The following is a 25,511-nucleotide window of genomic DNA, read 5'->3' as shown; positions in this document are numbered from 1 at the left end:
GCATAAGAACACTGCGCACTTTTAACTGTGCTTTAACGATTCGTGCCAGAGGGACTCTCTCTGTCTCAAGATCACTAAAGACTTCTTTTTTCATGAGTCTGCCCAATTGATTTTTACTTTAAAGGCCTAGTCCTAAACTGCTTCCACTATCACTGCCCATTTACCATAACAGAAGATTAGAAGGCAAAGTGTCAGTGTAATTTCCTGTGCACGTATTCAAATTGAAAATGGTATTTTCTCATGTAGATAAGACGCTTTTCCCTCTAGGAGTTGCAGAGGTTTACTTTGGCTTTTTGCTTCCACATGTATTTGTCCACAAGCAATTTTAATGTATCTACAAGATGTAAGCAACTTTCCAGTGCCACATCTGCAGTTGGTAGAAGCAACTTGTACACAAAAGTTGTAGGTTTGGTTTTCTGGTTGTTGGGGTTATTTTGCTGGTTTGTATTTTGAATAGGTTTAAAAAAAAACAAACAAAAAAAAAAACTGATTTAAATCCTTAAGTCTTAGCTTCTTTCCTGAGTCCACATAAGAAGTGGTCATCTGCATTCAGTGATTTCAATTGCAGAGCCAATTGGAACTGCAGTATGCTCAGAGCATACATCACTATGCAAAGTGTTAACTCCTAAAAAGGTCTAAAAAGCACTTCAGTAATTTTTTTTAGCATAAGCAATTTATATATTACAACATAATAGGAAGCATGAGATAGCAGAGCAACAAGGTCTTCAGCTACAGTAAGCAAGGATCTGCTTAAATGCGATTGCAGTAGGCACAGAAATAAGAGAAAGAAACTGCTTACCTTTAGAAGGCTTGCAAGGTCCTCAGGTATGCAGGGATCTCCAGATGAGATGTCCTCACCTCCACTGCCAGCCCTTCAGTGAGGTCTGAGAAGAGGTGGGTGCTGGCTCCATCCCTTCCAGGCATGCAGTGCATTGCTTGCACCTGAGCTGCCCTAGGTTGGCTCTGCCTTCCCACCAGGTGCTCAATCACTGCTTCAGGTGATGACTCCACATTTTCACTACATGTATTGAATCCACCATTTTGGAATTGGTCACTACAACGAGAAAAAAAGTTTCAAATACCAAAATTAAGTTCTTAAATTTATAATATCATCTTACGTTACGTATTTTGAATTTTGTTTTTCTCATGAAACATACAAAAAACAATGGATTTTTTTTTGTTTGTTTGTATGTTTGCTTTTTTTTCTCCAGGTGTCTTTTTTTGGTTTTTTGTTTGTTTGTTTTGTTCTGTTTTAAAAATTCTTCCATAGATATAAAGGATGTACGTTTGTTCTACCCAAGTAATTTTAAGTTCATTTAAAATGTTGTATACTGTTACCTATTATTATTGTTGTGTATTATCAACTTGTATATTTCTGTTTTGACAAGCACAAATGCACATACAAACAGGAAAAAAAAGCAAGAGCACACAGACACACAAAGATAAAACTTTCAATTCATACCTCTACAGGTTTGCATGTGAAATTGAACCTCCCAAGATGGAAGGGACCCCCAAGGATCACTAATGCCAACTCCCAGATCCACACTGTACAACTGTTCAACTTAAGCTTATCTTACAGTCAGAAAGAAAACATTTTTTCCAACGCACAATCATCCAGCTACTCCTGCAACATAAACCCCTACAGGTTTATCAGATATAGCACCGAAATGCAGGTGGCACAATTAAACTGTAGCTGATTTCGCAAGCCATAGCTTTAGTGACTCCCTTTAAAAGGGCTATAAGGCAAAGAAATAGCAGGTTAAACATACTCCATGTAAACCAAACTGTTTGGTGAAGTGTATATGCAGATTACTATGTCTGCTGCTATATTTACCTAATGTTACTCACTACATTGAATTCAACTGTTCTTATTCATAACAACCACATTTACTTTTCATCCTTGACCATGCCTATGCAGATGAACTTGTTTTTTCTCTCACAAAACAATCAAACACCAGATGGCTGACTGTCCAAGAAAAACAACAAAGAATGTTCATAAACAAGACATGAATACTTTTTGAAAAGGAATGTGCTACATCCACAGGAATAGAATTCTGATAGCTAGTGGTACACAAGCAAGGAAAGTTCAAAGCTGAATTCATATCCCTGTTCATCCCATTACTTCAGGGAAGCAAATATGTCTTTTCTTTGTGCATGTTTATACAATTGTAATGAATAAATTCAGCATTTTAGATTCTTGGTGAATCATGAACTAGCCTTTATTACTGAACATTACAATTGTGTTTTTTAAAGGAACCCAAAGGCAAGTCTTATCTGCTGAAAAGCACATAAATATTTGCAGAAAGAAAAACCTGTATGCAATAAGAAAAACTGAATTATTTCCCAGGTTGAACACGTGAGTCACAATTCAATCTACATACAGAAAGTCACCACCTTAAGCAACAGCAACAAGAATACGTTTATTATTGCACTAGTAAGTGGTTGATACTCAGGTGCTCCTTTCAGATTTCCATTTGAACTTACAGAAATAAAGGCATAGCACAGAAGAAACAGTTTGAATTATTAAGCAGATATGAGCATATTCATAACCTTATGTGTAGCTGCAATCAGTGTGAAATCACAAGATTCAGAAGTCACCTGCAACACAGGTTTCCTCACAACTTTAAAATGAGATCTGTGTATCTTGCAGAAGCCATCAAGTACATTAGATATGCACTCTAATTAGAGTGAAAACAGTAAGGTGATTTGTTTTGGCCCTACAGAAGAAAGGAAGTTTTTCATATGGCTGACGTTACCAACCCTCACTAATTCTTCCCAATTTATATCAGATATGCTATAAAGTCTGAAGTCTAGTTTCTTAACAACTAGTTTTGAAGTTTATGGGTAATATAAATAAAATTTAAGTGTTTGTAGCAGGTTTTTTTTACTATATGTTCAGTTTCCTATAGCAGTTAATTTAAACATAAAAACTTAACATATATTTCCTTTTATTTCCAAAAAGCTAGTCATGGTTACCAAGATGTAGACACTTATCAGTAAGGCCTACTGTTTGAAGACAGAACAAACACACTAAAGACATTAGCTTTTAAAAAATATATATATATGAACTGCTGAAATTCTGCAGTGCAATAGAGAGAAAAATACACATTTCATGTGCGAGCTTCAATTTCAGAAAAACCAGCAAGTGAGGATTGGCTCACTTTTGATTGTATTGTATCAAATACAACAGTCAGGGACACAAATAAGGGACGGAAGCCACTAGCACTCAGAAGACCTCATGTACACAGAGATCTGAAGCAAGATACCCTCACCTCCACTGCCAACACTTAAGGGAGGTCTGGGAAGAGGTGGATCCTGGCTCCAACCCTTCCAGTCTCTCAAATGCACTGCATGCAGCTCAGCTCTCCTGGAGTGGCCCTGCCTTCCCACCAGGTGCTCAATCACTGGTTCAGGCCATGACTTAGCATTTCCACTACGACAGGAAATGTACATTTTGTATGGTACAGGTGACAAGCCCCCAAGGAATCTGAAAATCTAGGATTTCCTTTTAAATATCAGTCATGGCTAATCACTAAAAACTTCCAAGCTACTCATGCTAAGGCACACACTTGCAGGTTATCAATTACTGGATCCAAGGCAACGATTATAACTAGAGACCTACTACCTTTCTGTTGGAGATCAGATGTAGACTTGTTGGAGTTCTCCTGTGGTAGATTTTAGTAACTGCTGGCAGGCTGAACTTTAAGATAATTTTAAGACATGTATCAGCCAAAGACTTCATTATACCTGACATATTGCCTGATCTTTCTAAAATTTCCATAGAAAGTACTGTTTCTTTACTCTGTGGAGACATATTTTAGCAAACATCAGAAAATACGAACAAAAGAAAGCTGAACAGTAAACAATCTGAGAGCTCAGGCATGTGACTGAGTTATTGCACCTCAGCTGAGTCGCACTAACTGACCTTGCCTGCTCTTGCAAAACCAGAGGTCAGGTGAAAGCTTAAAAGCTAATCTTTACTGCCTGGGAGCTGCAACAAGATTCACATCGTGGTTTGCTTTTGTAGCTAAGTAAAATATATTTTGCTATACCAGACTAAATGAATTGTGATACCAAATGAAATATACTGTAGGTGTTTGAGGATTTTCTCTAAAACAAAGAGAAAGTGATAGCTTCTGCATCTGTATGATAGTGAGACAAAGAACTGCAGGGTCACAACCATCAAAGTCAGAAGTGATCAAGAGTGCTGTCTGGAAAAAGAATAAAGACAGACCTTCGCCTTCCACATCAAAATATGCAGGTAAGACAAACTTGGAATTATCCTGTTGTTATGGGCTCTCCTATGTTTGAAGCTAGAGGATTAAAGAAGAAAACTTTTAAATAGTCACAGAAGGTATATCTTACTTGACTCAAGCCTAAATGCTAGCTGGAAACATTTGCCAGTGCTTAATAGAACTGTGGATATTCGTGCTAAAGAAACCGCTTAACAATGTTTTGATATTGAAATTACCTTCTAGCATGTATTCTTTTTCCACCATGCAAAAAAAATTCAAACAAATCTGAACAAACACCAAATTGCACAGCACTGAGAGTTCAGTTTGACAAAGTGAGTCCCATGACTCCAAATGGCCTCGGTATATAGGAAATGGAATAACAGTTTATGTGGTAACGTAGTCTCTATGTGTGAGCTCAGAGCAGCTTAGAGTAAAAGTTTCATTTTCCAATCTATATTAAGAGGGCCTCTGCCTGATGGTGAGAATGAACTTGGAGGCAGATGTTTTGAACAGCCGTGCCTGCCTGAAAAAGCTGCACCTGCCCTCCACTGAGCACATTTCACGTACTACGGTAGGATTGCCAACCCTTAAATAGCTACAAATCATACAGACTGAGCCATCACCTGGCAGCCAAGATTTGTTCGTTCTGAGCACTTTCTCGAGATCGTTCATACCTCTTCTAAAAGATGAACGCTAGGTGGAGCTAGGACCTTGTAGCGCTACTGGCAAAACTTAGGTAGTTACAGCTGTCTGACAGAAAATCCCAACTAGTGGCCAGATCAATGGCTCTTTTAAATGTGTTTTAAAATGCTGAATGAAAGTAATGGTACATTTCTAGAAGCATTTCATGAACTGCCCATTTAAAATTTTTGGAATATAAACAGAAGACTGGAAAAAAAATCTTTAGTATTCTCTAGGAAAACTATATGCAAAGCAATCAAAATTAATGTATTTCATCTGCCTTAACAAAAGATAATTGAAAAGATGGTGTTCTAAATAGAGGGGAAAAAATAGTAAGTTTGGTGTTATACAAATATCTCTACTTGTCCAGTAAGACTTCAAGATTAATTTTATGCAGAGACAAACTATTTTTATTTAAACTCTCATCTAAAATATTTTACCTTAAGTCTACTAAATAATGCCAGGAAAACAGGAGAAAAAAAAAAAAAAAAAAAAAAGAAAAGAAAGCAACAAATCTTACTCATTTTCAATGGACATATGTTTAAAAACATTTCAAAGAGTGCGAGAATGCTTTCCACCTGTGCAGAGAAAACTGGTAACATACCTGGCAACAAATCTCTCTTAAAGATAAGGCAGGGTAAGTTTTCTAATGAAACATTATGGATTAGCTGTATGGAGTCAATGGGGAAGGATTGTCTACTCCATGATTTCCAGTCTGCAGCTTATTTGACCAAATTTACATGAAAGGAAACCTCTGAGTATTTAAAAAACTGGTTCTTTTTTCAGAGACAAGAAGTTACACTGTGCACGTAGTTTCCAGTCCTGCATCTTGATATTTATGCTTTATGTTTTAATGTTGATGTTTCATATAAAACACAGCCTGCGAATGACTGTTGTGATTCAGGGAAAGAACTGAAATTACATTGTGGCTAACCTTTATTTTAATTATCTTCTGGGAAGAAAAGAAAAAAAGAAACTACATGAAGGGGGACATCTCTTCTAAGTACTCTTAAGTAGTTGGTTAAAAAAAACTAGAATTCTTGGGACTGAATTTTATCTACATTTCTGGAAGGTAATTACTCTCTTTAATAAACCCTAATTTTAAGATTTTCAAAAACATTTCAGCAAACATAACAGCAATCTGGACTGCAGTGCCATGGTAATTATATCTTGGTGAGACAAATTGTTAAAGAGCAACACCTGGGAGCTGACAGACATCTCTGCACTGATTTCAAACATGGAAGAAATGAAAACAGTCCTTAAAGCACTATCCAGCAGTGTTCTCTTCCGGGTTCCCTGCTTGTTTTTTTCATAGGTCTTTTTTGATGAGGATGATTCTGCTTTCCCTGAATGAGCTTCATTGTTAAATATGAGATGCAAAGACTTGACACAGTGCTAGCTTTGTGACAGTAATATGTCTGCACTACTGCAGAAAGAAACCACTCTTACTGAAGAAGGGACTTATGGAATGGTAATTAGCCTGGTAATAGGCCAGGACAGCTGAAGTAGAGCCTCTGCAAACTGCTACAGTGAGGGAGAGACATAGAATTAAACCACTTTTTTGAAAATGGCATTCAACACAACTTAGTATAGACAGGAACAACACACTAAAGTTAGCCCAAAATTTGGATTCTCTCCAATGGTATGTTGTGTAAGTGTGAGCAAACCATGCATCATAGATAATGATGTAAAATGATAACAAGTGAATTCTGCAGCAATGGCAGGATGCCATTTTGTATTTTGCACTTTGTGCCACTCAAATTCTGTGCTTCTACCCTTCACTGCTACCCAAGTGAGCAGCAGTAATTGCACAGCCTCTGTTCCAAGTCCTGTCCCTTCACAAAACTCAGGTTGGGCCATGCCCTGGGGATGTACCAGCAGGGCCTCAACAATTCCAGCTCAGCTGTGAACAAGAGAGGAGGTAACAAAGCTACATAGCTGTAAAGGGGTATGTGAGTTCCCAGATGGTGCTTTCATCATGTGGAAAGTCACCTGGGCACATCCCTAACTAGTCAGCAAGGCTAGCTGGGGAAAAGAAGAAAAAATGGTGTTGAAAAAATTTCTGGGATTTGCCCAGGAGGATCCAAACTCCACTGACAGTGAAACAATACTGCAACAAGCAGTGCTATAGTAATAGTTTTTGCTATCCACATTGTGAAAGATATGCGCTATCAAACATTATAAAGTTGACCACACCTCCATATGACCTATTTAATATGATTACCTCAAAACTGAGAGGTAGACAAAGAAAAATTCAAAAGCAAGCCAAACCCAGCCTCTGGATTCTTGCCAATTTTAATTATTCTTTAGCATGTTCAGAGATGTTTGAAAAGGATTTCTGCCTCCCATTTTCTCTCTTCCCCACTTTTGGGCATGTTTGCTTTGACACTGAGATCCAATTCTTTACTAGGAAAATCTGTTCCATGACTCAAAGTCTCAACATTATGCATAAGCTTAAAGAAAATACTGAAATTGTATGCAGCTATTCACAGGGCCCAGGGGAAATGGGAAGAGGTTGTGGGCTTTTTCTCTGGAGATACTGAAGACCTATCTCAATGCTTTCCTATGAAACCTAGCATAGAGAGGCTGGTTTGGTACAGGGACTGGACTAGGCCATGTCTTCCTTCACCTACAGTGCTGTGATTCTGCGTAAATGTTTCTACATAAAATTGGGTATAATCTACAGTTGGGTATTATCTACAATAAAATTGGGAAAATAAAATTGGAAGTAACGTAATCATATGAAAGCATCAGGTGTGTTAAATAAGCTTAGGCTATCTAGCTGGAAGTGAACAGTATCACAGAGGTGAGGCTGCAAGAGGCCTGCTGAAATGGAAATGCTCCACAAAGAGCAAAAGGCGTGCGTTTTTATTATAAGCACTCGAAACTCTTTACTTTCTGCTAAACGCTTACCACTGCCCGGTCGGCTCCTTGTAAAGCCCGTGTAAGCAGAGGTGCCCGGCAAAAGCACACCGTGACAGAGCCGCGTAAGCGCCTCAACGGGTGACCTGTCTGGGCGGGAACATGACCGGAAAAGTTATCGCGGTACCGCTCCTCGTGCTCGTGAAGGGAGCGAGGCGCGAGCTCCAGCTGCGCCACCGCGCAGGTCGGTCCCCCGGGCGGGCACTGCTTGATGGGCGGGCTGTAGATGCGGGCGCTGCCGGCGTGGGCTCGGTGGTGAGGCGGCGGCTGGAGGTAAGTCAGCGGGGCGGGGGCTGCCGGCTCTTTCTGGGGCGGTTCGGCTGGTTTTTATCAGGAAATATTCCGGGAGCGCTGCCGCGGATGGGGCTGCAGTGCTTGCCGCTTCTCCTTTGAAGTGTGTTCTTAACGGTGTGAAGAGTTAAGGGCTCCGTGCTGTTCGAAAAGGTTTTTAAATAGATGCGGTTTTGAGGTCCTGCGGTGTTTATTCTCGCAGGGAGAGAAGTTTTGAAACTAGAGCTGCAGCGGCGGTTCAATAAATAAACTGTTGCGCTGACATGGAGCTTGGAAACGCTGTCGGTGGTGACAGGCGGGCGCAGCCGCGGCCCCGAGCGAAAAGCCGCCTCGGGAGGGGGGGCCGCTGTGAAGGAGCAGCTGGGAGACGGGACTGGCGGTGTGCGGGAGAACGGAGGGCAGTGCGTGGGATGACAAGTGATCCCCGTCCGAGGGCTCACCGCTCGTGCTGTCACGCTGATAAGATGAAAGCATCTCCCTTTCTGCACCTGTGAGGGTGATAAGTGACCGTATGCTTTTAGGTGCCAACTTGCGTTTGGTTTTGTGTGGAGCGGTGTGAGATGTTCAAGTGGCAGCCTGGTGGATCTGACCGCCTGCGGGTGGAGTGCAGCGTGTGCTCCGGGCGATTTGCATGCACAACACATGGTATTTCCGTAGTCTTTATGATGATTTTCAATTGCAGGGGTTCGATAGGAGAGGGAACAGTGAGGGGTGTTTTTCTGCCTGACTTTTCTGTTCTTTTTTAAACAAGGAGTAGCAGTATGTGAGCAGGTGCATGAAGAGCTTCATTCTGAAACTCGTATGGAAATCTGGAGGGAGTAGATTGGGGGAGTGAAGAAGGCTGAATCTCAGCCTTCCAGATATACTGATACGCTTTGCTTGTGTTCCTGACTTGGACTTGGATCTGCTCTGCAAGCTTCATTGCATTTTCCTAATGGAGAAATGCTTGAAGGAGAACCTATAATAGCAGAAGAGGGAAAGGTCAAATAAGGATAAACCTGAACAAGCTTGGACATATGAATATGGGAGAGAGAAAAATGATGTCAAGGCCCCAAAATGAGACTTTAGCTGAACTCAAGATTAATCTTGCCATAAATAGCTAATGTTTGTATCTGTTGTTGACATTCATGATGTGCCTATAACTCTCAAACTAGCAATAGCGTCCCTTCCCAAATCTTAAATGCTTCATTTGTCACGCCAGGTAATAATCTAGAGGCTTGACAAAATAGCATTTATCTGTCATATATCTAGGACTCTGCCCTATGGGAAACATCAAATTAAAAGGAGGGGGCAGGAACTGATTAATCTCATTAGTCTCCTGTTGGGCTGAAGCATGGTAGGAATTGGGCTGGGAGCATTGTTCCCTTGAAGCTTTTATCTTCTATCTCAGAAAGGAATTGAAGGAATGATTGCAGAGGACGTTGCTGCTGCCATCTTTGTCACTCCAGCTACCTTATCTGTGTTAGGATTATGCTGGATGCAAGGACATTAAGGATGCAGGAAAGGCATAAGTAGAGCATCCTGGGTTCTTGAATCAATTCTTCTCCAGTCTGTAGTTTGAGAGAGATCCAAAGCAGGGCGAAAGAGTGGCTTTTTTCTACCCTTTCCCCTATCACGTTTTGTTCCACTGAGTGTCTGCTGCTCTAGATCATCTGTGCAGGATCTAAGCCATTACAGCACGTCTTGCTGCGGTGAAGTGTGTATGAGTGGAAGATGTACAGAGAACAGATGGAAGAGAGTAAGTGAAAGCTTTGATAACAAAGGAGGAAAGCAGAGGAGATGATGTTGTGAGTGCAAAAGTGGGGGGAGGGGAGGGACAACCCTCAAGGAGCTGATCTACTCTATTTTTTAATTTTTGTTTTTACTTTTTTTACTTCTTGCAGCTTTGCTTTAGCTCTCATTTGTCGCTTATTTACAGTTTGCTTTGTTTCCCAGCTCTCTCTTTTTAACAAGACAAAACAACAGAACCTTAAAGCCCTCATCCCTAGATACTGTTCTCACTCTTATTAGACTATTCATAAACTTAGTTCACTTTACTAGAGATAGGGAGGAAAAATGTTTTGAATTGTCTTTCATCTCAAACAAATGAGGGCCTTGACCTGGAAAGATTAGGAAAACTAATGGCTCGCATAGGTAATGTAGAGCCTCTGTGTGGCTTTAGATGTCTGTGGTATGCTTCAGAGGATTTACTGCTTATCAAAGCAGAGAAATTATGCAGAAGGAAATACGTTCTGTGATAATGATCACTCAGTATAGACACAAACATTATAATTCAACAAGCTATCCCAGGCAAGTCTTTTCTGAACTTTCCAGAACTAACTACTAGTGTAGGAATAGTAATGTAAAAAAACACAACATATGGTAGTAGAGAAGAATTTTAAAAATTGCTTGTATATTAGTGAGATTTCATTGTGCAAATCTGTGGAGATGTTTATAATCTCTATTTCCTCCCTTACACTCAGAGTTCAGTAAACTTCTTATGATATAATCTTCAAATTCTCATTCTCAAGCTCCCGGATAAAGTTTAGCCAGCAATGCTGGCCTTGGAGGTACCAGTTACCACGATCAGTTACCATACTTCAGTAGATGGAGTAGGTTCAGAGAACCTTTTGAGTTAGAAGGAACCCTTAAAGGCCATCTAGTCCAGCTCCCTGCAATGAACAAAGACATCCACAGCTAGATCAGGTGCTCAGAGTCCTGTCCAGCCTGACCTTGAACATCTCTGAAGGTGGGGCTTTCATCACATCTCTGAGCAACCTGTCCCAGTGCCTTGCCACCCTTATCATAAAAAAAACCAACAAACAAACCAAAAAGCTTATCTAAATCTCCCCTCTTTTAGTTTGAAGCCATTTCCACCTGTCCTGTCACAACTGATCCTGATAAAGAGTCTGTCCCCTTCCTTCATATTGTCTCCCTTTAGATATTGAAAGGCTGCTCTCATGTCTCCCCGGAGCCTTGTCTTCTGCAGGCTGAACAGCCCCAGTTCTCTCTGCCTGTCCTCGCAGGGGAGGTGTTCCATCCCTTGGATCATTTCTGTGGCCCTCCTCTGGACTCACCCGCTCTGAGGTGATGAGATGCATCTGATAAACTATGATGGCTTGAATTCTTTCCTGACAGCCTTTCATGCAGCACAGTGTTTCTTATTTCTTTTGATTTTAAATGGATGCACACTGAAGAAACAATATAAGAGTACTTTCACAGCTCGATGCCTCTGCCTGTATTTTTTAACACAATGTTTTTATTACAAGTCTTTTGTGACCTTGTAACACTATAATTACTTGGTTTTTATCGCTCTATCTCATGGGACTTATTTACTATAATCCCAAGGTGCTAATTCCCAATAGCACTTTGCTCTTATTTGGCAATCCACTGATGTAGAGAACAAAGAAGTTAAATAAAAAAGGTAATTCTTTTCTGAAAGAAAAGTTAATCTTAACAGCACTGTTATCAGTGTAGTTCAGTTTGTGGATTTTGTTTATACTGCGTGTCTGCCAAGTTACAGTGTAGTTTTTTAAAGGACTTTAACAACAACCTGGATTTTAAAATTCACTTTGATCATCTGTAAAGCAAGATTGTTATGGGTATTGTGTAGCTTATTAGTATTTCTGGAAGACCTATGAGCTAAAGATGCTGAGGAGAAAGAGCTGTGTGTTTTCATACTGATTAAAGAAGAAAAATCTCCCATAGATATCTTCACATACATAAGACAGTCCTAACATGTAGTTTTCCTATTAAGCTTCCTGCATATACATATGTATATATACGTAAAATCCACAGTGATCTCTTTAGAATATACCTTTCAGCATTCTCTTTCAAAAAGAGAAAAAGAATATTATTCTGATTTTTCACAAAGGATTAATTCATAAGGCCCCAGTTCTTTTTCACTTTGAAGTTAGCTTTCTTGCTGAAATTGTGAGGCAGCTTATTTACTAAGTAGTTCCTTATGTGTACTGAACTGAGAGTAGTTTCCTGCCTTTATAGTTGTGACATATTCTGAATGAAACTCATCAGGGAAGAGATTCAATTTCTAGGAGTCACTGTCAAAAGTTCCAAATAGTAACTGATTAAATATAAAATTATTCTGACACTTTGTATATTTTGTTTTGTTTTGTTTTCTTTCGTTATTTGTTTCTTAAGGGTTTGTTTGTTTTCTTCTCTCCTGCCAATGAAGCAGAGTACATTCTGTACAGGACCAGTAACACACTTCTATACAGAGAATTGGAAAGTGTGCAGTCTTATACTTACATTTCAAAGTAAAGAGATAATGAAGATGCTCTTCAAAATTAGTCTTATGTGTTTTGCCCAGACCATTAAAGTGGACAGTAAAAATTTGTAGATCATTCAGCAGAAAATCAAGATAACGGGGAGCCATTACTATATAAAATATATTCTTATTTTGTATTATATCCACATAAAATGTATGCTGTTTTACTGAAATATCCAGCTGAAATGTGATGTGAGGATCAAAGTTGAGGGCTGAATACTGCTGAAAATGCAGTTTTTCCTAGTTTGGAGAGAAGAAATAACATGAAACCGAATGGTGACAAGACAGCATGTGGTGGACATCATGTTTGGACTAGAAAATAATGGATGTGAATGCTGGAGATGTAAAATGACAGAAGTGTGAACTATTAATTCTAAGAGAAATCTTTACATATTACCAAAAGATGTAGTGGTAAGCTGGTGAAGTCCTGAAGCAGACGTGAATGTGGAGAAAACAGATCAGCAGGCCTGGGTTTCCTTCAACAAAATCTAGAACTAGACTTGTGTAAAGCAAATGCTAAGTCACAGCCTGAATCAGTGATGGAGCACCTGATGGGAGGGGGAGCTCAGGTGCAAGCAGCACACCTGAGCGACTGGAAGGGTGGAGGATCCACCCCTTGTCAGACCTCCTTTCAGGGCTGGCAGCGAAGGTGATGGTGTCTCTTGCCAGAGATCCCTGCCTGAGGCCTTCAAGTTGTAAGCAGGTCTTTTCCTTCATTTCTGTATCTGTGGCTGCTGTATTTGGGCTCATCCTCGTTTGCTGTCGCCAGAGACTTTGCCACCCTGTTATTATCGTGATACTTTCCATCCCATTATAGCATTACAGCTTGAGAAGTGAAATGTGTTAAGGGGAATCAAAGGTAAGATACACTGTATGACACAAGACAGATTCATGTAGTTGCTTATCAAATGCTGAATGTGAGTCTTGTTTTCTTCAAAGCAGTGATGTATGCTGTATGAATATTTGGTGAATGAGTCACTTACTGGCTCTGTCTTTATGCTACAGAAACAACTGACAAGAGACATATTTAAGCTGCTTAATTCTACTCTGGATTTCAAGCACTAATGGAATGGCAATGGATGTTTTACTTTATCTGCTTCTGAAAACAAATCTGGTTGTCCTCCAAATTCAGAGATGATTTACCTGGAGATACCTTCTTGTTTCTGTCTCTGTTTATATTAAAAATAATAATAATAATTTCCCATCTGTACTATTTACTACCCATGGTATGTTTTCAGAAGTCATAGTTTAACAAGGGAAAATATTTGCCAATCTGTCCCTGTAATATAGTCATTGGCATTTTTATTCTGCTAAATGCAGTGCAGTTTGTAACATCTGCTTTATAATGAATAATGAGAACATCTTAGTTTAATGACATTGCAGTAAGATTTATTGATGTATTTCTGTGATGATAAATTAAGGTATGTAATGCATTTGGCTTCCAAATCGAAATACTCTGATGTTTCACTACACAAGAGGAAAAAAAATATCTCTATCGAAGACAGTGGATAGGTAAACCCTATTCCTAAATAGTTTATTAAAAACAACAACACAAAACAATAAACCATCCTGGAGAACAGAGTTTCTGCATTTCACAGGGATTGGATTCACTGTGTTTAAAGGATGCATTAAAGCATCATTGCATGAGAGTTCTCCATCTTATAATTAAAATATGCTATTCCTCTGTAATTCATAGCTGAGTTTCTGTTAAATTACCTGCGTACTCAACTTGCAGCACCTTAGTGACATTGCAACCAACATTAACATTTGTGCTATTACAAACAAGGTCCTGGGAGTTGAAGTAGGTGATTCTCAGAGGTTCCTTCCAACCTCTTAACTTCAACTCTGTAATTCAGTTATTCTGGGATGGTGTTCCCATATGCTTCATAGGACTGTTCTTATGAGTTACAAATTAATGAGCTCTTATGTGAAATTGTGTTTATTCCTTTTCTTCATGCATCTCAAGATTTTGTGTGCAACATAAGGTACAAAATTGTACTTTGGCTTATTTCTGATAGTACTTCTTCATACGCTTTGCAGTGAGGGTGCAAATGAAAAATCACACAAGCGTGAGTCATTTTCCATTGTTCATACCATCACTCCCTAAACAGTTTCATTGGAAGATTTATGGTCATGTAGTACATCAACAGAAAAAAAAATGGCAAAACTAGTCACTGTGTCCTGGGATGTGTTCAGGGCATGTATTAACAACTCTAGAAACAGCAAGACTGAAGGAAATGTGGAAGGAGCTTTAGCACGTGTACTCAGACATGGGCTCGTGTTACCCTTGTTAACTCTGCATTAAATGCTCTTACTGCACACACACAAACATGTACCTGAAGCAGTAATTTTACCCAAAGGTGGAAAAAACAGTTTAAGGTCTGATCTGGCAAACCTCAAGTATGCAAAAGGAAAATCACATTGTGTGGAACTCTTTCTTACTGGAAGAAACGTGTTGTTATTTTGCAGTTCTTGCAAGAAAAAGGTCTGTTCTGGCCTGCTTTACAGAAAATCATGTAGTATGTTGTGAAAGAAATTTTAATGTACTCCCTACCAGTTACTTACCAGTACTCTCTCCGGTGCACGCTGCATTTTGTAAGAGCTTTATATGAGGCTAAGGATTAGAAAATTGTTGCAAGAATTGTTGGTCTGAATCTGTTTTGCTTTGACTGCATTCTCCGCTAGTTAGGAAATTCGTTAACACGTTCGATTTGGTTTGTGGACTGTGAATGATGCCTTATCTGGCTCTCGCTTCACTAACTGCTTGGGCTGTGAAAATGGAGAGAGCTGTGCGTGTGTTCAGAACAGATTGTTTTGTACAGGAAGGAAATTCATGCACTGGTGTAGCAATTGGACAGATGAATACGATGGGAAAAGGTGTTTCACCAGAGCTATAATGACAGAAGGATTGGCACAATAGAAAGATGCTATAAGGGAAGAAAATTGCTTACCCATATCAGAAGATTCTAGGTTCACAGGGGAAAGCTCCAGAAAGAGATTATTCTCCCATGGCAGTCAGCCCTTAAGTGGGATCTAAGAGCGGTGCAGCCACCCTCCCCCCCTTCCAGTCACACAGCTGAATTGCTTTCACCTGTGCTCTCAAGGCTGACCGGGTCCTTTCCCAGGTGCTCAATCAGTGGTTTAGGCTGTGGCTCAACTGTTCCTGTACAACTAGAATGAATTTGGTTTGGATTCACTTGTCATTTTTTGGTAAATGAGCAAGTGCCTGCTCATGTCCTTTGAAATCCGGATTAGGATACTCAGAAACAGAGCTTCCAAATTAGTAGAGACTGATAAAACTGATGTGCTAGGTGGCTTGGTGGTAAAAATTAATTTTGTAGTGAGTGTCCTTGATTTGCTTTTCTTAAATAATCAAATAAAAAGAACTGTTCCTGTCATGGGCCAAAACGATACCGTATCAATGACAGCTAATGGAAAATAAACAATTTCCTCATGGCAGGTCAGTAGTCCAGTATTTTTTGTCACAAGCACGTGGATTCTTCTTCTATTTGTGCCAAGAATAGAACTGTCTCTTATATTTCCACTTGGAGTTTTTAAGGACCACTGAAACACAGTGGGCTGAATCATATAATAGCAAATCAAATTTTACTTATAAAATTAGTATCACATTGTCACAATTACCAATATGGTAATCTATGGTAAGGCTTCTACCCAGTTGTTGAACAATCTGAACAGTCTCAAAAAAGACACTGAACTCTAATTGTGGTCCTTATACTTAAAAAGAGAAAAATAAATTTCACTCAATGGATGGATGTTTTGAATAATTTTTGTGTTTTTCTTTTTTTTTTTTAATATTATTATCATGTTGATACTTACGCACCGTCACTTGGCCACAGGTGCAAGAAACTTGTGAGGAATTTTTCATGAATCACAGAAATACCAGGGTTGGAAAAGACCTTCAATATCATCCAGTCCAACCATCCACCTAACACCAAAAGTTCTCACTAAACCACGTCCCTCAATACAAAATCCAAATGTTCCTTGAACACCTCCAGGGTCAGTGAATCCACCACCTCCCTGGGTACACATTCCAGTGCCTGACCACTCTTTCAGAAAAGCAGTATTTCCTAATGTCCAGCCTGAATCTCCCCTGCTGCAGCTTGAAGCCGTTTCCTCTAGTTCTGTCGCCAATTAGACGAGAGAAGAAGCCAAGACAATGAAGACAAATCAGGTGGTAGCTGGTAGGAATTGGAGAACTTTGCTAGCTCAAAGCTGAAGTTTTTAGCACTGTGGTTATTGCAGTGAAAAGATCTCTATGAAGGCATTATCAAACAGTTAAATACACAATGCAGTTATTACTTCAAGAAACTCCATCGCTTTTTTGAAATAGGATCAAAAGTGAAACATGAAATGCTCCCAAGTGAGACAGGATATGTAAAAGCCTGACACTAAGTATCCCCTCAGGTGTTCATTGCTGTTCGGGATATTCCTGGCTCTGCTCCAGTGACATTCAGGTCGTGTAAAGTAAATGGTTCTGTTTCATTTCTCTTCTATGTCAGTTCAAAGATTTTATTTCAGAGACAGTAACCCTAACAACTTACTGCTTCAATTACTCTTCTACTCCAGCATTCACCCTAACTGCAGTTTTTTAAATTTATTTCAACCCTATGAAAGAATTTTTGGTTGGGCTGGTAGTAGCACGTGGTGGAACAATTTTTAGACTATAGTTTCTGTTTTGGCAAATATTTCTTGGTCACTATTAAAATGTAAGTAATATATTTATTTGAAAAATGAATCCGGTTGAATTCCTTGAAACGCTCCACAGGCGCAGCGTGATGTGATGTGTAGGAACTTCGTTGGTAGGATCTTAAAAACGCCTGGCACGACTGATTATAAAAGGTGCAATGTAAAAACATTTCCAGGTTCTCTTTTGTTTCATGTTCTATCGGATGTATCTACTGCACGGAAGCACAGTGCTTGTCACTTCAGAGCTCGTTTTTAAGCTATAAAAAGATCATGCCACATAGTCAAAACTGGATATTTGGTTACATGAAGCATTCCAGCTATGGCAATAAAGTGGGAACACTAATAGCTTGCACAGATGAAAGTGAAATAGAAAAGCTGAGCACTTGAGTGTTTTCAACGTTATGACACTATTAAGGTCCTTTCCTAGCTAAATGCATTTTCCAGGGAGAAAATACAGCTTCTCCATAGAACAGCTCATTGAGGAGACCTACGTATCTGGTCACATGTTTGTTGTGGGCTGCTGCTTCTTCCCTCTAAAGTCAGTTTCTATTTTCAGGGGTGCTTAATCTGTCTCTAGTCATCCTGGTATTCGTGTTCTTTCTAGGGTCTGCTGAGTAAACAGGAATAAAGGATAACACATTTTCGTTGCCACCTGTAATAATGTTTCTTCAACTAGGAGATATTACAAGGTTCTCTGGACTGTGGATTTTAAAAATATTGAATGTTGCTTTTGGATGTCAAGTTATTGATGTGTAACATTGCTTCCCTAAATAATTACTTCACTCATAATTAGAAAATTAGGTTAATCCATTAAGTATGAAAAGTCAGTGTGACAGAATGCACCATTCTTTAATTTAGAAATCAGCTGTGGCATTATACCTGATACAGATACTTCCTTACTCATTGGCCATTTCTGCTAGGAGATTCTGAATAGAAAGGAGTAAAATAAATAGAAAGATCAGGATTTTAACATGCTGTGGATAAATTTTAGTTCCTGGTTGTACATTTTCTTTACTCAGAGGTAGAAAATCATGAGGACAACTTTTCCCTTATTTTCATTAATCTCCAGGAAAGAATTGAAATTAAAATACTCATAGTCATGAAACTGATGCAGCTGTAAAATTTATATTTTCAGTGGTGTGATGAGTAATATTGGCATATGGTCCTTTCCATACTGACCCATTTGTTATTCTTAGTTGGAATGTTTTTAACCCAAGCCGAATCATTTAAATTGTTTGCTGTTTCTAGGAGTATGACTTTTTCCTCTGTTTCCCACAGTCACTTTCCCTAAAATAACTACTGAACCTGAAACGTACTTGAAAGTAGAAGTACTTGATACTGGTCAGTTCCTGCCTATGTGAACTCAGCACATACACTCACAGATGCGGGGTGGGCCGTGTTAAACCTCTTGAAGTACTGCACAAATTGTTTCAGTGAGGGGAAGCATTTGATTTCACAAGATCAAAAAAGCTGTCTCTTTTTAAATTTTGTCTAAAACTGAGTTCAGACTTCACAAAAGTTTTTGTTATCACATTGATAAAGTTGAGGGAAATTCAGAACAGAGCTTTATAGCCCAGATGATGCGCAAGTAGATCACTTGATAATGAGAAATATTCAGAAGTAGTTGTGTTGCATCCATGTTGGACTGTTTCTCTGTGCGGCCTAACCTGAACCTGAGCTTTTTTTACCTGGAAAATCTTGTGGTTGAAAATTCTTTATTTTGATTGCAGGGAGTCAGTTTTCTTCTGATAATCTTCCTATTTGTTCTGTTTTGTGCAACACAAAGGAATCTCACATGTCTCAGTATCCATTAGTGTCCTTTAGCAACCCTCTCCTACTTCATCCATTCATTTTAAGCAATACTTAGCACTTTCCATTCTTTTAATCCTCCAGAGTGGAGTTGTTTCTGTAAAAATCTGTTGCTTTTACTCTGTGTGGAAGCGTTCACAGTCACGTATCATGCATCATGTATTTCTTTTGTGTCATTTTTCTAAAGGTTGGAAACTTGAATGCCACACATAGTCTCGTTCACCTCATTGAGTGAGTCAGAAGGTATGGATTGGTTTGATTCTGAGGAGAGATTTGCTCCTCAGATAAATGGGGATATTATAGGAGAGAAAGTGGAATAGGGCTGGGAAGGTACTAAAAATAGTGGCATGGAAAGTGGGCAGCTATACGCACTCTCTTGGTAATATAGGAGCATTCACTGAAAAGAGCACTCAAAAATGAGTCAAAAAGAAATTGGATAAATCCACGGAAGACTGGTCCTTCAACATCTGTGAAACATGATGATCCCTATGCAGTTTGTGATTTTAAAAGTCTCATTCTCTCTGGTTATTGGGAAAGGTAGAGCAGGGGACTGATGACTCCACGCCTGCGTTGCACTGAACATCATTAGAGACAGAGCACTGGGACAGGCAGACTTCTAGTCAAAGCCAGCGTGACTGTTCTTATGGTGTTGTATTGTTCAAAAAATACATAACAATTCTCTGCTTTTGGCCATGTAAATTTGGTGGCCACCTGTCTTGAATACAGTAAAAGTTTAGGACCAAGAATTGTACAGGCCCAGATGGCTGAGGAGTGTCTTTGTTGACAAAGCAGCTGATTTCTAGAATGATATGCTGTGTATATTAAGCAAGTGAAAGAAACGGAAAGGCAGTGTGGGTAGATTTGAGGTATTGGACCTCTTTTTAGTTCTAGCCTCCTTCAATGGAACACTTTCAGACTAACATTCCAAATTATATCAGTTACAGTAGAATTAATGCAAAATCTATTTCATAGTGCCCTTACTTACTCTTGTAGCCCTAGAGAAATGTATGGACATAAATCTAATTGATTAATAAATGAGCTTTTGTTAATAATGCTTATTTTGCAGAGTTGTTTCCATAAGAGCTTAGCAAGAATTTCTATTTACAAAACTTACTGAAATGCAGGAAGGCAAGCAAACCGTGAACATTGGTGTTTGAAGGGACTGGCCTGATCCAGTAGGTTGTGATAGCCACATCTTATCAGACATTTGAAAAAACATAAGAAGTATTTATAAGCCACAAGACACTTTCTTTTTTCCCAGTCCCCAAGATTTTAAGAATTAGTTTTATTTTTTTTTTTTTTCCAGCATTGTAGCTTGTCTGAGATTTTAGAATGTCTATTGAGGAAATCTTGTAATGCTCTTGTTAATCTTATACTTTCTCTCAATAAGTCTTTAATAGAATCACAGAATGGCCTGGGTTGAAAAGGACCACAATGATCATCTAGTTTCAACTCCCTGCTATGTGCAGGGTCACCAACCAGCAGACCAGGCTGCCCAGAGCCACATCCAGCCTGGCCTTGAATGCCTCCAGGGATGGGGCATCCACAGCCTCTCTGGGCAACCTGTTCCAGTGCATCACCACCCTCTGAGTGAAAAACTTCCTCCTAGTATCTAACCTAAATCCCTTCTGTCTCTGTTTAAAATTCTTCCCCCTTGTCCTATCACTGTCCACCTCATAAACAGTCTTTCCCCCTCCTGTTTCTATGCTCCCTTCAAGTATTGGAAGGCCACAATGAAGTCTCCTCGGAGCCTTCTCTTCTCCAAGCCAAACAAGCCCAGTTCCCTCAACCTTTCTTCATAGGAGAGGTTCTCCTGCCTGCTGATCATCTTAGTGCCCTCCTCCAAGAGTTCTGCATCTTTTCTATAGTGGGGTTCCAGTAGTACTCCAGATGGGGGCCTCACAAGAGCTGAGCAGAGGGGGGTGATCGCCTCCCTCTCTCTGCTGGCCAATCCTCTTTTAACACAGCCCAGATTTTTGCCAAAATCTCATTTTTTTACTCTAGGAAAAGAATTAATGCTGTGTTTTATTGCAGTTTATAATCTTTCAGTGTACTGCACCATGAATTAACTTTGACAGAATCATTCATTATTTCTCTTCTCATTTAAGGTTTCCAAATCTTGCATACTTTCTGGCTTTGTTTTTCTTCTTTAGAGGAGTAGTAGAAAGGAGTTTTGCAGGCATGGGGTTTGGAGTTCAGTAGCTTGCATAAGGCTTGATTGAAATACTGACCTTCATGAAAGGAAACTGGAACATGTGGTGGTGCTCAGTTTTTAATTTTTACAAGCTAGAAATTTGAATTAGTTAGATGACAGCTGAATAAAAATAGGGTTTTATTTTCATTTAATATAATAATTCATGTTGAATGCAACTTTTATTTTAAGATTTGCAAAGTCAGAAGCTACAAAATTTTCCTTGCTACTGTGTGTAAAAGAGGTAAAGCTTAAAGTGTCTGATAACAATTTAAAATGAAATGGTGAAGTGTTTTTAAAGATTTATGAGAGATTTCTTTAAAAAAACAAACTGACCAAGCTTTCTGCAGCTGATAAAACTACTGTAGGGAGGCACTGAAGAAACTCCACTTTTCTCATGCCATTCTGTCAGTGTCAGCTTTTATACATAAGGATGAGTCCTTGCACAAACATGAGTTAGGAAATGCAGTTCCAGTACCAGTAACAACTGTAACACACCGCCTGTGTCTTGTGGAGGAGGTGCTATGAGCTGATCTGTGTTCTTTAAGTGTCATAAAGAATCAGCAAAAACATTTACAAGATACTTAACGGTACTTTCATTTTACCTTTTCCTTTTTTCCCTTTTTCTTTTCACTACATACAGTGTTTAAATTTAGACTTTGATTAGCTAATTTATTCTTGAAAACAGATTTTTGCTTTTTTGACTTGGTTACATTGTAATGCAATAAGTTTAACTACGCTCAGTTCTCTTTATTTTCAAAGTATTTTGCACAGTATATTTAGAAGTGGTGTAGTTTTTATTCCCTAACTTTTCTCAGCAGTATACAGTATGGTGGTTTTATATGCCTGCCTATCTAAGTTAGTTTAACTCATTTACTTAGGTAACAAACTTAGCTCATTTCCTCATAGAGGTATTGTACTAGCACAGTGCTCAATCTAAGGATATCATTTCAGAGAGGGAGTCTCAGCAGTGTGCTGACTTTCCCAGTGCTTTTCTTCTTCCACAGGCTGGAAATGATTCTGTTTCTGTGCAACTTGTGCAAATCTACGCTTGCCTAGAGCTTTCCCTCTGCACCCCCCCCCCCCCAATTTCTGCCCCCGCTCCCTTGGTGGAGCCTTTACACTTTCTAGCTGAAAAAGGATCTGTATTTCCATTTTATTTGCTCTATTAAAAAAAAACCAAAAAGCTTTAATCTTGTTTTTGTTTATTTCCTAAAGAGTAATGAATGAGGAAGAGTTCAATTTACCCTTCTGTCTTTTCAATAAGCACACAAAGAGGAAATAGAGCAGGTAGTGTTTATATGAACAACTTCAATTTAATTTTAACCCGGATTAACATGATTTGGGGTGCATAGTCTCAGAGGATGCTGTATAAGTAGTGTTTCATGAGGTTGCCATTCTAGGGATTGTCAGAAATTCTATATCAGCAGCTGTGGACAGTTATTTAGAAGTAAGAATTAACTTAATTAGAGAGGTATGCTAGGTTTTAAAAGGCCAGCACCCAAATAGGACTTCTGTATTTGATGGCTACATGAAAACTCCTGAGCCAAGCTGGAGAGATGAATCAGCAATTGTAGGTCTGTGGGGTGACTGTGTGCAGTACTGTGGGTGACTGGGGGAGAAGCAAGGTGGGAAATAGTGGGGATGGAAATTGTGCTCATATGCTCATTCCAGCCCTCGAGTTGTCCTGCAGCTGAATGTGCGGAGGACTTCTGAGCCTTAGCTAAGACACTTGTCTTTCATTGTACCATCATGTACAGAGCAAAGGGATATTTCAGTGTGAATCTTTGATACGGTTTGCAAACATGTGTTTATTTATCCTAGAGGAAAATAAAAATAAAAAAAAGAGGGGGGAAATAGGGGCGAGGAAAGTGATGGTATTTAATTATTAGCTGTGTTTTCTATACAGAGGAGGAATTATAAGGCTGCCCAGAGCACTGATATTAAGTTATATTAAGAAGATCTAGAGCTCTTGTTAAAAGCCCCACCCCCTCCACAACTGATAACATTTATAGTTTTGTTATTTGGAGTAAACAACGAAAAAGACTGTAAATAAGAGTTGCCTAAATACTCACTCTAATCTCTGAATAGTTATGGAAGATTCAGTTTTAATTAAGGCTTTTCATAATTGCCAATGCATCTGTTAAGTATTATGTTCTTTTTGGACACAGTAAACTATAGGCTTATGTACAGAAGCTAGGATCAGAAATTTGCAAAGTGTACAGGCTCTAAGCAAGTTAGTTTTATGAGAAATCTTTATTTGAAATGCAAATCTCATGTTGGGATTTACAGGGTAAAGCTAGTTGAGAGAATGAATTTAGTGCACGCAGACCAGTTTGCTCTGCACTTCCTGGAAGATCTTATTACTTAGGTAATTATGACAAACAGGGTTGCAGTTTCTTTATCTGTGGACCGAGCTCTAAAATATTGTAAGTGTGTGGCTTAGAAGAGTTGATAACAATTTAGAGTTCCATCTGCTTAACAGTAAAATTTTGGCTGTTAATAGCTAGCAGCTTTTAGTCATCAGAGGAGAAAGTTAATTCTTCTTAAGGACGTGGAAAGGTGAGTAGATTGGTTCTTGTATTTTACTGCTGTGCAAGTTAATATAATGTTAAGAAGTTTAGCATTTGCTAGTGTTAAAGCTTTTACTGTAGTATTATAGAAGTTTTTTTCAGCTTTGCTAAACTGAGCAAAAACTATTTTTCAAAATATATGTATTTATATATGTAGATAAGTCATGGTGTTTTGCATGTGTTGGTGTCATTAGGAATGAAAGCTATAAAAAGAATTGCAGTTATAATACCAGCAAATAGACAAATCCCATTTAGGCTCTCAGCATGCTTTGAGGTTGATACAGGTGTCTTGTTTAATGCTATTTAACAATAATAATAATTAAAAAAAAAAAAAAATCCACAGTTTCAGGGACTTTTATAGAACTAGATCAGAAATTGTAACTGAGGGAGTATGAGATTTAACAAGCAGTTTCATAGTAATGATCTGAACAGTCAAACTGAAGGAGGGAGTGTCTGGGAAAATAAGATTTGCCTGAAGCAGAAGCAACAGGTCTGTCTAGAAAAAGATGTCAAGCAAGTAATATTACATTACCACTCTGGAGCAAGGCATGTTACTTTATTTAATGAAGGGTTGTTTGGTCAGCAGATTTTACTCTAGTTTGATGCAGTTAAGCAGCAAATGCACTGCAGATACAGGTGAGAAAACAAGAGGGGTGTGGAGGCTGGGAGGAGATAGGAGAAAGTTTTTGGGCTATTTTTCAACAAAACTTTCTGGTTTACCTCAAGATCTTAATAGCAAGCTTTTCTATAAGTAAAATTTTAAGTTTGTAATATTTCAGTGTTTTCTGTAGGTTATTTAGTCTAGATGGTTGAAAACAATATTTGATGTTTTTAAAAAACAGTAGTTTGTTAATAATAAGTGTGCAGTTCTCTACCTACTTTAAAGCACGTGGCTTAACTAAGAGAACAAAGAAGAGCATGCAGCATATCCAAGTGGTAGAAACTCTGCACTGCTTTTAGTATTTTTCACTTTTTTCTTCCTTCATATTTGAGTCAGTCTGCTGGCCTGATTTACCAGCGCAGCTGGTGGCCATGGATCTGTGGAGGAGTGGCTCTTCTCTTCCACATCCACGCAAACAGCAAGGTAGCGTAGGCACCTCTTTGGCAGCTGCTTACCACAGGTGGATTTTTTCTCACTGAGGTGACTGTGGCCCGTGTTACCGTTGCTTTGAGGTGGGAGGAAAAATTGCAAGGAAGGTGACTTACTGCAGTTAAGAACTGGGTATCTCTAATGTTTTTAATGAATCTGCTAAGCTACTGGCAGATAAATATGATAACAAAAGATGGAAATCTACCCAAATTAAAGAACTGATGCAACAGAATCAGAGGAAGTGTCTGAAATGTTCACATGTAAGCGTTCCAGTGTTTTGACTTTATATCAGCTGACATAGGGACTTTCAGGATTATTCTGAGGATAATTTGCATTATTTTCAATATCATTAAATGAAGCATTCGGGTCAGTTGCTATAGAGATTAGATGAAATTCAGTTACATTTAGCATTTTCATACTTGAATTATTATTTAGACAAAAATGGAAAGACAGAACCAACATTTATTCTCATAGATGTTTGCCTTGAGTGAAACTAAGGATTGTTCTTTCCTTTTTTTTTTTTTTTTTAATATGGCATTATTGTGCTGCTCTTTGAATCTCTTTGATCTGAAATTAGATAACAGCTTAACCATTATGACAAGCTAAATGGCAGAGCTCAAATTAGAATCTAGTGATTTCAGACATTAATTCCTGCAGTTGTCCCTTTTAGATAATGGTTGAACGTGTTGACCAGAGTGGATGTAGCACACACGGACCACTGATAACATAGAAGTTACTAACAAATTAG

The 25,511-nt window shown here is 38.8% G+C and overlaps 1 protein-coding gene across 1 annotated transcript in view; it reads left to right on the top strand.

Annotated features, from left to right (window-relative positions):
• Positions 1–7,994: 7,994 nt before the first annotated feature.
• The window catches only part of PPFIBP2 (PPFIA binding protein 2), a 92,524-nt gene continuing 75,007 nt past the window's right edge, over positions 7,995–25,511 (top strand). Inside the window, exon 1 of the mRNA XM_052694332.1 lies at positions 7,995–8,111. The gene's annotated coding sequence lies outside the window, so the exon portion shown is untranslated. The remainder of the gene's footprint in view (positions 8,112–25,511) is intronic.

Source organism: Tympanuchus pallidicinctus, unplaced genomic scaffold, assembly GCF_026119805.1.
Source record: "Tympanuchus pallidicinctus isolate F22 unplaced genomic scaffold, pur_lepc_1.0 scaffold3, whole genome shotgun sequence".
NCBI classification, from domain to species: Eukaryota; Metazoa; Chordata; class Aves; order Galliformes; family Phasianidae; genus Tympanuchus; species Tympanuchus pallidicinctus.
Note: the sequence above shows the minus strand (reverse complement) of the source record. Positions and strands in the feature narration are given on the sequence as shown.